Here is a 13628-nt window from a genome sequence, read left to right as displayed (position 1 = left end):
TAACATGATGCTGTTTTTCTGATAGGTACCTTAGATAGTGCTCTGCTGTTCCTTGTCAGAAGAGATGTATTATATAAATGTCAGTGATATTTTTGCATGACTATCTAGAGCATGAATGATACAGTATGGGGATGTGAGAACTGCAATGTATGTGCAAACTTTCTGTATGTGATATCTATGAATGTCTGTGTGTGCCAGTCTGTGAGATTATAACACATATGTAGCCACAATGCGGCCTGTTTGATTTTTGTGTTATGGATGAGTGATATCTGCTTCCCTCCTAAAACAAAAGAAAAGGTGTTGCATGGCTTTCCTCCCACTACTCAGTGCAAAGACGATTAGTACTATACTGTGCTTTCTCCGGTAGGAAAGATGCTCACTTTTCAGCTGCCTTCACAGAACACACGCCCACACACGTACCGAATGGTGTGTATCGTCACTGTGTTCAGAGTTATTTTGAAATAATTTATTTCACTCTTTGAGGAAAGAGAGGAGCACATTATAGAAAAAGTTTTGAAAATTAAATTGAATTTTCCCTTATTTAATCCTTGTGTTCCTTTCTTTTTTAAAAATAATTCCTATAGAATCTAGCATGGTAAGCCCTATTCTCCAATTCCAAAATTATGAATTTGCTTGTGAAAGCTAATAGCATGTATGGAGAATATTTTCTTTGCTGAAAATAAGCTCTTTTAATTCTGATATTAATTTTCTTTAGGAATTAAAGATCAAAAAGTGAAATCTGTGGAATCTGTAACAATATTGCATTTCACAAATAGGAAATAATTTAAGTTGTAAATCTTGTTTAATCACTTTTAGGTATTAAGGGACACACTAGGAATGAAACCTAGTTAAAGCCTTGTTAAAAGAGACTCAACTAAGTTTCTGGGAGAAAGAACCCCATGACACTTTTTTTTTTTTTTCCCGTTTGTCTATGAGCTCTGTAGATGGAGAAAGCATATTATGTAAATGAATGAGCAATCTTAGAAGATCCACAAGGGTAATGGAACAGGTCCTGTAGCATATTTAAAGAAAAGAAAAGGGAAAAAAAACCCAAAACAACTAAACCACCCCGCTACCACCCCCTCCGCGGCGAGTATGTTCTGTTTCCGTGTTGTCTTCTCAGCTGCACAGAGATTCATGAATTCCCTGAAAGCATGCTGCAGAGGTGATAATGGGAGCGTATTAGATATTGTGTCTCGACACTATAGTTTCAGGATCTTTTTTTCAGGAGAGGAATGAGGAGTGAAATTTCTTGATTTCTTTCTTAGCAAAGCCAAGAGTGTTTAGACAGCTAGTGTCATGTTGAAAGACAGCAGACGATAGAACTAGAGTGACAAACATGTTGGTGAAATAGAAAGGGACACAGATGGAAAAAGAACAAAAGCCATAAGGGAAGATAATTCTCTCATAGTTTGCCTGAATTAAGGTAAACAGTCAAGCTTTAATAATCTCCAAATATTAAGAATTTCCTTGACAGTCATAAAATACCCCATCATAAAATACACACAGTGGAATTCAGTCTGCTATTGGTCTAGAAATGCTTTTGCCTTTAACACTTGAAAGTATTAACAATATGAAAAAGGGTAGAATTTTTTTTTTCCTTAAATGCTTCTGTGAAAACTGTTTACTGGGGGGAAGAGGGTCTTTATTGGAAAGGGTTTAGTCTGTCAGTTGAGTCAGAATATCAGTTTCTAATTTTGGCACAAACACACCTACTTAGGAATGTTTTCCTTTGGATCAAAGTTTGCCCTTGATTACACTACTGTAAATAAGGAATCATTCAATATTTTTTTTTTTTCCAAAAGCAGAACGGAGTTATTTAGTACAGCCATGTATAGTAGAAGCACACTGTACACAGTATAGCTTTTCTTTCCATTTCTCCTAAAGATATTAGTTCTCTTCCAGTTACAAATTGTTTGCAAAAGGGCAAAATCTGCTGAATATGAAATCAACATGCAATATCTGGTATGAATAGTGATAAAATAACTTGATAAATCTGAAAGTCAAGATAAAAACCTGACCTGAAATGTTATCAAGATCAACCACACTGTCTTACTGGTTCTTTTTCCTATGTATTCATTGATTTTTAAGGCACTGAGCATGACTGTTAAATCAATGATAGTTTGTCACAAAATTGTAGAGTAAAAGGACTGCATTACTGGGGTCAACTACAAATTAGCCCAAAGGGTAAATGCAAAGGGAGTGCAAAAGCTAAGGAAAAAAAACAGCAGATGTTGTAAAATGTGGAAACAACGTAACAGCTGTTACAAAATTTATATATTCATGTTGTCTTGTGCATAATCAAATTCACTAGCTGTGGTTCTGAATAGTATTTTGTGTGAGAGGTTTACTTAGTGAGACTGCATGTGTTTAAAATCTTCTGTACATTCCATGTGACTGAGAGACAGTTCCAAAAGCAAAGCCATAAGTAACCTTTAGTAATTGGTGAGTATATATTCAAAACCAAGACAGTCTTCCCCTTAATTTGACCTGTTATTGAGCTTTGAAAAAAACCATATTTCTGAGTATGTGCTATTATTTGTGTACTTTCCATGTCTCATGAGGTCTGATGGAAAATGTCATGATCTTTTTACATTTTTCTTAAATGGCCATTATGAGCTTGAGGACCATGGATGAAGTTATGATACTGCTTTTTAGGGGTTTATAATCTGACCCTTTAGTTGCACTGACCTGTACTGTCCCAAGTGTACTAAGCTAGTTCGCTGACTTTCTACCACATTGCTAAAATCAGTGGGATTGCTCAAAATACTTCGTACCAATGGCAGCAAGTACTTGAATGTTAAGGTTCTGAAGACACTATCTGGCTTTCTAGAAATAAGCCCTAAAATACCTGTGCAAGGTATGGAGCTGTTAATGTGTAGTAGTTTCTTAGACAAAAGCTACCTTTTTTCCCTTTCCATTAACTGCCAGCAATTTGTCACAAACTTTCCATCTTTGCACGCATCCATTCCCATTGCACGAAGGAATGTCGTGCAAATGGCACATAGTGAAGATAAACTCCTTAGGAAAAAGGCATTTGGATCAGAATTGAAGCTATATTTCCTTATGGAATTTGTTGTAGAGGAATACATCTTCCTATGATGTTCCTGTTTCACAGGACAAGGATGGACAGACAGACATAGCTGTACATTGATCATATGAGAGCAAAGCAGAGAAAATCATAGAATCGTTAGAGTTGGAAGGGACCTTCAAAGGCCATCTAGTCCAACCTCCTTGCAAGGAGCACTGACATCTCCAACCAGATCAGGTTGCTCAGAGCCCCGTCCAACCTGGTCTTGAATGTTTCCAGGGATGGAAAATTTTTACAGTCTTAGGTGCATGCTTCTCTAGTCCTATGTAATCTACAAGAATCTGTCCTACTGTTGTTTTTCCAGGTGATTCTTGTCTCATAGTCACATACATCATGTTCTTGTTGTAGATATTCTGCTTCTGAAATCCTTTGTGGTTACTTTCATTTGTACATATCAGATACATCGTCATATTTCTGTTCTGTGACTATATGAAAATAAGCCTTTGACTCAGGTTTCTGATATGATCTCTTTGGATTACAAGTTTAAATCTACTCTTAGCCAGGATTTTTCACATTTTTCCCAAATTTCAAATTTTGAAGAAAAAAAATGTTTAAAACAGTGGTAGGATTTTTTTTTGGTTGGCTTTGACAACGTGCCATTTAATTTTTCCAAGCAGCTGTGCTTGTGACATGAGTCCATTTGCTGGCCAGTGACTGATGCCTAAATGGAAAACAGGCAGATGAGAGCAAGTAGACCAGTACAGATTTCTGCCAGACTGATGCTCAGTGAAATGCCACAGAACTGGACTGGAACATATTCGCTTGTTTTTCAGTTGTGGACAATGTAGACGAGTTCTAACCATGAGATAGAGAGTTCTAGGTCAGAAAATTAAATTCAGCGTTGTAGTGTTTTCACATAAACTTTTATTAGTGTAACTTATATCAGTCTGCTAACACAAAAGATTTAGCTTTAGAATGCTGGAGACAAATACTCCTCAAACTCTGTAATTCAAATGGCCTGTGTTAGATGTCTCTTTGATGGACACACTTGACATTTGGGAAAATGAGATTCAGATCGAATTCAGAATGCCTTTTTTTTTTTTCCTGGTACTGGTCATTCCCCACTCTGTCCCAAATTGGTACCTTTGTCTTTGTTTAGTTGCTGAATCTGCAGCACTTAATGTTTCTCCGTGAATACAGAGAAGCAATTGCCTGTGGAGCTGATGTCAATACCGCTTTCTCATGAATCAGCCGGCAGAGTACTTCTGGGCAGCTGATTCAACTGTACCCTTTCCCTGGGGCCCCAATGGTCTCTGGTGCCATATGCTTGCTCTGCAGTGGCCTGAGGGGGCAATATTTCAGAGTCTGCTTCTGTAACCTGGAATACAGTTGCTGGCATTATAGGCTTCGCTCTACCAAACAAAGCAAACAGAGCATCAAAGCTGCAAGATTATACCGGCCATTTTCTCTTTTCACAACAGAAAGTTATAAATGAAAGAATTTCTGCAGAAAGCAGTCAAGGCTACTTTATTATTTATATTTTTGTGCAATACACTTGAGTATAACCTGAAACTTTCATTGAAGTCAACAAGCAGTACGGTACTTTTTTTTTCTGCTTGGAAATATAGTGTACAGTGATCATCCAATTTTACTGTCTTTGCCTGGGGACCTTGCAGAATGAATGCTGATGAAATAGTCAATTGATTAGAGACAAGCAGCCTTTCAAAAAGTCCTGAACAAAAGAATAGCTATTTCCCACATGTCTCACAAATATCAATTAATATTCCATAGTGAGGGTGATATCTAAAAGGAGAATAAAAAAATAACATGAAAAGAAAACATAATTCTCTAAGCCAAACATAAAATATATTTTACCCTTCTACTGCTGCCTGTGATGTTGCAGACTGTATTCTAATCCTAACAAACAGCTGCTCGGGGGAATTTGTGAAGGAATACCTGCAGGCTCTCTAATGGCACCATCTTATAAGTTGTAGCAAGAAAGAACTGCCAGCCTTAAAACTGAAAAGGCAGTGTCCTTTCTTATTAGATTCACACAAGCTAAATCCAAGCAGTAGGTAACATCAGCAAGGATAATTGCCAGAAAGTTCTCTGTATCACTAGGTCTGAATATATATTTCTGATGTAAAACATTTTGTTTCCAAAAGATCACGTTAGAAAGGCAGCATCAAAGTTCTAAAACAATTAGTTTATGCACAAAAAAATTGTAAAATATGCAGCTTATTAGATTTCACAGCCATGCTTCCTACAGTCCTCATTATACAGCTGTGAAATGCTGAAGGCTGCCAGCTTGCTCCATTGTCTGTGGGCTGTACAGAAGGCATTTTTCTCCTATGCATAGCAAGCACCTTTCATACTTCTGCAGTTACACATTTGCATACAATGTGTTTTTCCCATTTCCCTCACATTATAAAAAGTCCTTAAAATGACACACGAGCAATCTAAAAACATCGTTGTGTTGCATGTAGTAGGATATTCAGTTGTTCAGAGATTTTGACTCATGCACGTACTGCATGATATTAACATTTTTTAAAGATTTCATTAGCTTTCTAAACTATCTACTCTAAAAATGGCATTAAGAGATACGTAACATTTGGAAGAAACAACCAGACTCCTCTTCTGCTTATATGGCTAAACCTGACTTAGTATCACAGAGGTATATGAAAAGATTTTTTTTTTCCTAGTGGAAACAGGAAACAGTTGCTTGCATTTTCCTGCCTCATATTTCAAAATTTATTGTAGTGGTTATTTCCTACCATTGATTAAACTGCTCCTGTTTGATTCTTTCAGATCTCTTTATTAAGGCAGATTTTTCGAGTGTTAAAACTATCAATTCTTTGGGGCAGCATCTGCCAAAATGTCTTTTTCTGTGCATTTCAGTTACATTACATATGACTGCTTGTTTAAAGCAGTGGGAAAACAAACAAGTAATGCTTTGTTACTCTGAACTTTTAGATTAGATATTAAAAAAAGAATATTAAGTATATCAGTTGCAACCTACTTCAGGAAGTGTATACAATGTCTATATGAATATATAAGTGCACATAGCTGTGTATATATATGAAAAATAATGCAAATGAAAACAAAAATCTTGCAAGATTTGTGCTTGTCCTCTGTGTTAGTGTGTCAGCTGACATGCTTTGAAGTTCCTGGAGGGTTAGTATTATAGACTGGTACGGCCTATTTTGAGTACACACACATAAGAGAGTAGTCATCCGATTCAAATTTAGGCATTCACATTAGCTGCTTAATTTAATGTGAATTCCCCTCTAGAATTAAGAAAGCAAGAAAGAAGGATCCCATGAGAGGGAAATTCTGTCTTCCTCCCTTGGAAACAGCAGCAAGCTAGTGCAACTAGGTATATAATTTAGCCAGTTGAGCCTAAAACAGAGTTGTATGAATAACACTCTTTTCCTTCTTCTTTACCTTAATCATCATAAACAAGATCATGACAGCATCACTGTATTTCACTGCTTAAAGTCAAATAAATTACAGCTAGGAAAGACAAATTACCCTATTAGTTAATCTTCCTGTCTTTCCAGGGTTTTCCCTTAGAATACATTATGTAGCATCCTGTGCAGTAGAGTGAACTCTTCAGTGAGGAGGATGCTGTTATTTCCCTTGGGGAGCTAGTCCTCCTTGTACAATTTCTCATTGTAAGGAAGCTTTTGTTGTTTTTCTTTTTGCAGAAGATTAAGTGACGTCTTGTATCTATCTATGTATTTATATGGTTCTCATCACCCACATATCATTATTACATCTGTAAAGTACACAAATTTTCTCATTTCTCCATCAAGAAGTGTCTGTATGCAGAATTCTACTATAGATATATAAGAATACATTCTAGTCTTCCTCTCTCTCTAGCATGCCAAGCATAAGTTGCCTAGTTTTCCTTCAGCAGACCATTCTGGCCCTTAACTCTATCCCTTGCCGCTGCTTAGGATGTCGTCTTCCACCACCACTAAGTTTTCATCACTGAGAGGAGTCCACTGGACACTTAAAAATCAAAATCTTTTTACTTTTCATATGCTTTCCTTTAAGTGTGGGAAGATCTTTTCAAAAAACCCACTCAAGACCTCTGTCATCTGTTCTCAAAGCAGTCCTTAAAACTCTTCCATGATGCCTACGTGCTGTAGACACTGTGGGGTAGTTGTGCTAACCTGACAGCAGGTAGGTCAGGCAGCAGCACCACTGTGTGCTGACAGCTTTGCTTCCCGGGATGATTCAGATCCTCTTTTCATCTCCTTGTCTCTCTTCAGCTGTCTGTCTGCATTTGTCTTTCCGGGTACTCTGCTCTTAGAATCTTTGGGGAGAAGACTTTCTTGCATTGTGAGACCTGATCCACATATTGGGCTTTTAGAGCTTTGGCAATAAAGTAACTATTAATAATAACAAAAATACATTCAAGTACTGACGTAGAAGGTAGGAGTGAAATAACATAAAACCTGCAGAAGAACCCTAAACCACTCATACAACATAGCCGCATATATATGTGTGTATATCTGCGTACACACCAAGCTATGCAATTTAAAATACCAATGATAACGTTTTATGTGTGTATTTTGCATATGTTAACAAGTTCTGAAGAGCATTACACAGATGTCTTTTCCATATAGATACTTTATTTGGCTAGTGAAATCTCTAATTCATACATTTTGTGTTTAGAAATGGTCTCATTTAGAATAATACAGGATGATATGGCTTAAAACTATGGTTTTGTGTTTAATTTGTATTTTATATCAGTAACAATGAAAAAAGTTCTTCAGCTTTGAGGCAGTAATAATTTACATGTTAAGAAGTTATACAGGTTTTTTATGAGATTATTGCCATTTTATTCAATAAAAAATAGTTACCATGACAACAACTGTCATGCTACCTGTGAGATTATAGCAAAGAAGGACAGTGAAGAAAAGGCTTCATTTTGGAAAGAATGCTTATCTGACCTACTGAATACAAACAGTGCTTTGCTTTGGCCACTGCTGACTGCATGGCTATCAGCCAAACTCAAAATGTAGCTAGAGATTTTGGAGCACAGTGATCCTCTTAGAAAAACAAAACAGTTGGTAAATAATGGTAGGTGGTTTTCATGCAAATTGACTCTTAATGCCCTGTCAGATTGGTAACTGGATATTCTGAATGAAATGGAGATTTCAGCCTGTCAGGATTTGAGAGGAGTAGGAGAGAAAGCATGAGGGAGACCAAAAGGGGCATCAGAAAAGCGAAAGAACAGCAGTCCCTTGGAAAATAAGGAAACGTGGTCCCTCTAGGTTGTATTATGGTCACATTTTTTATTTTTACTAGCCATTACAATATTTCAACAAAATAGTTATTTCATTGCATATGGATTCATGTAAATTTCTGGCACTGACTATGCATTACCTCCTCTGGAACATACGAATTTTTTTTTCTTTTTTTTTTTTTCCCCCCTTCAGTACACACATTTCATTGCCACACCAAAAGAATTGCTTTCCTGCTCCCTGTGGCAGCATATGCATTTTTCTTCCTGACTAATGTGCAGAATCTGTACCCTGACTTGCACATAAAAACACAGCCAAAACAACAGCAGAGCACTAGCTGAGCACACACATCTTATTTTTATGATGGCTTTTAATCTTAGTTTGCCAGCAAATACAAACTCTCTTACCTAGCTATATAAAAATACTTTTATTGTTAATTGGTCTCTGATTGCTAACCTGTTGCAAAGAGAAACTATGAAACCTGACACTAACAGAGCAAAACAATCAGCAATGGTTAATGGCTAAATCATATTAGAAGTGTTCATTAATTAAAATCTGTTGACTCTCTTTGTAGTCCATGTTTAATCACAGGGTCATTAGCATTGCAAAAGTGTACCTCAAAAAATGCAGAAAGTTTTTTAACTGAACATCTTAAAATTTGCCTCATCTATCGCAAAAATGGGTTTGTTTTACATAAGACAATATTAGGTACATAAAAAAGAAACAGTGATTATGTTGTTGGGCCAGATTATATAAAACTGCTATAATATTGTAATTAGGACAACAGTGACTGGGACCATAATAATGGCTTTCTTGTAAAAATCACACCATTTCAAATTTGTAGTCTCTAGCTAAATGAGTTTGTTGTAGCACTCATGAAGAAACAAAAGCAAGCCAAATGCCATCAAAATTAAACACAAACTTCAGCTGTTTATTTGCTGGGTGGAATGCAGAATGTTGTTTGTCAAAGAGCATTTACTTAATAAAGGCTCTTCCCTGCATTCTTACTGCTTTTCCAATGCAAATTTTTTATCTTTAAAACTTTAAGGACATGATGCATGTAAAAATGTTTAGGTACATGTAGTTTATAACTGCACTGTCTGTAGTGGAGTAGAATCCTACTTAAATATTGATAAACCAAAGCTCTAGACCAAAGCACAGAGCGTTCCGCTTTGTTTGGGAGATTGCTTAAATGACAGCCATGGTGGCTGTGAGTTCCATTTTTTCTGCTTGACTTTTCACCCTCAGGAATCTCTCAGTACTCCAGATCTTTTGTTCATGCTTAGTTAAAGGGGTTCTGTCACTTATGGGAGTGGGATGGGTTTTCTGGACCCTTAGCATCTTGCAGTAGAACCAGAGCCTCACTGATGGAGCAACATCCTTTGCAGCTGCAGAGGGGACAGTTTGCTCCTTTACATATTTCTTATTGCCAGTGTGAACATGTTAACGTGGCATGTTTCACACCTGCAGAAGATTTGATTCAAGGCATGAAACAAAAAAAAATTCAAATTATATGTAATAAAATTTAAACTATGCAAAAGCTCAACTAATTTCAATAGTGGAAGTAATTTATTTAATTTCTGTTTCATGATTGCTTACATCTTTCATAAACAATTTTCATCAATAAAATGTTGGGACAAATTTCTGAATTTGAGAGACCTTCTCAGAACTGTGTACGATGGTTGAAAATGAAGTGCTGAGTGGCAGAGACTGGCAGTGTAAGAAATTGATTTCTAGGAGCTGAGACCCTATTTTATTTTTCTGATCTCATTAGTTTTATTGGGTGAGATTATAGTCACACTTCAAGTGACCTGTAAAGGAAGGAAAAAGAAGGGTATGCCATTTCCCCCCACCCTTTTTATATATAAATATTGAACGGGAATACTATTATGTATGTATTTTTAATGTATGTATAAATTTCAGATAAACTTGGGGCCTCAATAAGTGATTGAATTATTTTATATCACAAGGAAAAAATCTTGAGAGCTGAGCATCAGGATTGGAAGCAATGTTAGACACTGCCTTGTTTTATTAAGGCTTATTCAACTTTAATGAACACTTGGGATAAAGGATGCATTTATCAAAGAATCAGCATATCCATTTAAGTTGAAATCTTGAAATAAATATCTATAAAAATCTTCAGGAATTCTCAAATGAATTAAGAAAAGAATAGACATTATATATCAAATCTTTCTAAACAAGCAATGTAATTATTTCTGAAGTCCTTTGAAATGAGAGCCAGCTAGGAAATCAAACACAATCTCAAAGAAGTCAACAGTTTCACTTCTTTATTTTCCATCGTGTATAAAGTATATCATGGAAACAAGATGGAAGAGCTTAGATAAAATACTTTTTACAAAAAATTTCACTCTTCTGTGATGAGCCTTATCTTATTCCAGCCCTGTCCCATTGTATAATGTTCTGCACAAACCTCTTCTGTCTTAGAATGTTACAAAACAAAAGTTTTACGGTAGCAGCCAGAGAAACCTAATACATCACTTGCTATTTTGGTTTGAATACAGTTGATGAAAGCACTGACCTCTACATTCATATTTGGTACCACACATGGGACAGCAGCTGTGAACTGCAGGGAATGTCCTGCTGGGATGGTGGGGCTGTAGCCTGAATTCTGCGAGAGGGAAGGCACAGCTTGGCTAAGAGATCGCTTTCTGTAGGAACAGCAAATTAGAGGTCTTGTAACTGGTGTGTGAGTTACAGAAGGTGAGCCAACAAAACTTAAATATGTGAGACAATTCTAATAGCTGCATCTTTTCATGCTTTGTAACTACTGTGGACAAGCCACAAAGGGTCCTTTTGTTCCTCTGTTCCTGCAACATCCAAACTCAAGCTTCCTGCATACTTCCTTGTCATTGTTCCCTATTTCATTTATTTTCTGTAGCCTATGCTGCGGCCTCCGAGTGTGCTCCATGGTTGCTTCCGTGCTACTATTTTTATTCTCCTGTATGTGAAGGAGGTCATTCAGGATATCAGCTATAGGCTGAGGCTGCTGTACTTGCTACAAGGCTGGGGACCACATTTGTGTCATCTATCCCCTTTATCATTTTCATTCAAAGCTACCAGGCATGTCTGTTAGCGTCTGGGTATGCAGCAAAATTTGTAATTGGTCAGACAACAGATTCCAATGTTGATTCCTTACAAACCGACCATCAAGTTGAGGCTAGAGTCCACTTCTTATGCCTAGTGGAAGGTTAAAGATTATTATATTAAAGGTTAGGTGTAAGATCACCTTTCAACATCAAAAACAGTTAAGCTTCGAAACATAAACTGTTTACGTGTTTGTAAGAACAGGTTCAGCAAGCCTCTATCAAAGACAGATGCAACATAATATTAATCAGCATTGCGTTCCTCTTCCACGTGGAATGCATCAGCTGCAGGCCACATGGATTCTTCTGGACCCTGCTGAACAGCAGGAGAGTTGCTGGTGGGGCACTTTCCTGCCAGATGGGGCCAGGGTAGAGCTTGCATGACAGCCAGCTGATCTGCTTCCCGTCATTGATGTTCTCCCCCAGAAGGAATAGATAAATTTATGCCAGTAGCTGAAGTAAATGACCAGTACAAGCCATAGGCATTTTTTTCTCTAGTGAGATACGTTTCTGCAACCTGCGTTCCCTTCCCTGGGAATTGTCCCATTATTCCCATGCAGCAAACCTGCCACAACTTCAGGCGCTGCAGATCTTCCATTCCGTAAGGGAGGTGTTATCCATCCCTCTAGACACTCCCAAATCCTGGTAGCCCCATATCTTGCCCTGATATTTGAAGTGGCCTTGTGGGAAAGTGTGAAATGGAAGCTATTGGGTGACATGCAAATTATCTTTAAATATGCAAATATTACTCTAAATAATTTGCATGTGCTATAATGCACAAAACTGCCCAAAGCCATGGCAGCAATGTGCCATACAGAGAAAGAAGAAGAGAGAACACAATGCAAGGACATGCCAAAGGGATCTCTTCCCCTTTTAATTTACTGTGCCTGTCCTGAAGTGATGTGTCATTTGGATTCTGCAGCACACAAAGTGTGAGAAGGAAGAGGAGGCTCTTTTTATTGGCGTATCCAGAAAGAGGGGTAGTTTGGTGGGTGCTGTAATTCTTTTCCTTTCTGAACATAAACATAATTCAGCCTCGTCATGGTTTAACAGCAGCTGGCAACTAAGCACCCCATAGCCGCTTGCTCACTCTCCACAGGTGGGATGGGGGAGAGAATTGGAAGAGTAGAAGTGAGATAAAGACAGTTTAATCGGTAAAGCAAGCAAAAGCCATACATGCAAGCAAAGCAAAACAGGGAATTCGTTCACCGCTTCCCATCGACAGGCAGGTGTTCAGCCATCTCTAGGAAAGCAGGGGTCCATGATATGTAAGTTACTTGAGAAGACAAACACCATCACTCTGAATGTGTATCCGCATCCTTCCTTCTTCCCCCGGTTTTCTATGCTGAGCATGACACCACATGGTATGGAATGTCCCTTTGGTCAGCTGGGGTCAGCTTTCCCAGCTGTATCCCCTCCCAACTTGTGCACCCCCAGCCCACTCACTGGTGGGGCAGGGTGAGAAGCAGAAAAGACCTTGACTCTGTGTAAGTGCTGCTCAGCAGTCACTAAACCATCCCTGTGTTACCAACACTGCTTCCAGCACGCATCCAAAACATGGCCCCATCCTAGCTACTATGAAGAAAGTTAACTCTACCTCAGTCAAAACCAGCACAAACCCTTAACCTCCTCCTGCTCTTGCTTTCTCTCCCTCTGTAAATATTGTTTTTATTTTTAGCCTAATTAATGTTGTCATTATATTATTAAGTCATCAAAAAAAAAGTCTCTGCAGCAAGCTTAATATAGCCAACTGAATTTCATTCGATTTGGCTTCTTACAGAAATGACAAGTGCTGTGTTGCCTAATAAATAAAAAGGGCAATTTACTTATTTTTTTCTTCTGGTTTTTTTTTTGGTCAGAGTATGGAATTTATAACTCTGGCTAGACAATGGCCCCCTCAGTGGCAGAGACTCATTTCAGAGACAATAGATGTTGTCCTAACACTTCACTGTGGCCACATCAAACCATTATTATGGCTGCAAGCCAAGAGAAAAAAAAAAGAATCCTTTTTATTATTACTTTTCTATGTGGTCTCTGTAGCTTGGCAAGGTTCTTTCAAATGTGATTTTGCAAATCTTAAATGCAGCATATTATATTGTATTATTAACCTTGTATTTCGTATCCCTTTGATATGATTTCTTTGCAAATGCTTGAAGTCTACACAGATCTATCAGGTAGCTTTAAATGCATTCTACAAAGAAACCTTAAATAACACAGCTACTAAAAAGGTTTTTCTTT

At 37.6% G+C, this 13628-nt stretch overlaps 1 protein-coding gene across 1 annotated transcript in view; it reads left to right on the top strand.

Annotated features, from left to right (window-relative positions):
- Nucleotides 1-13628, top strand: part of CDH8 (cadherin 8) — a 136785-nt gene that overhangs the window by 42505 nt on the left and 80652 nt on the right. The gene's annotated exons all lie outside the window — the stretch shown is intronic.

Source organism: Chlamydotis macqueenii, chromosome 13, assembly GCF_036417535.1.
Source record: "Chlamydotis macqueenii isolate bChlMac1 chromosome 13, bChlMac1.mat, whole genome shotgun sequence".
In the NCBI taxonomy this organism is placed as follows: Eukaryota; Metazoa; Chordata; class Aves; order Otidiformes; family Otididae; genus Chlamydotis; species Chlamydotis macqueenii.
This window is presented reverse-complemented; position numbering and strand designations above follow the sequence as displayed.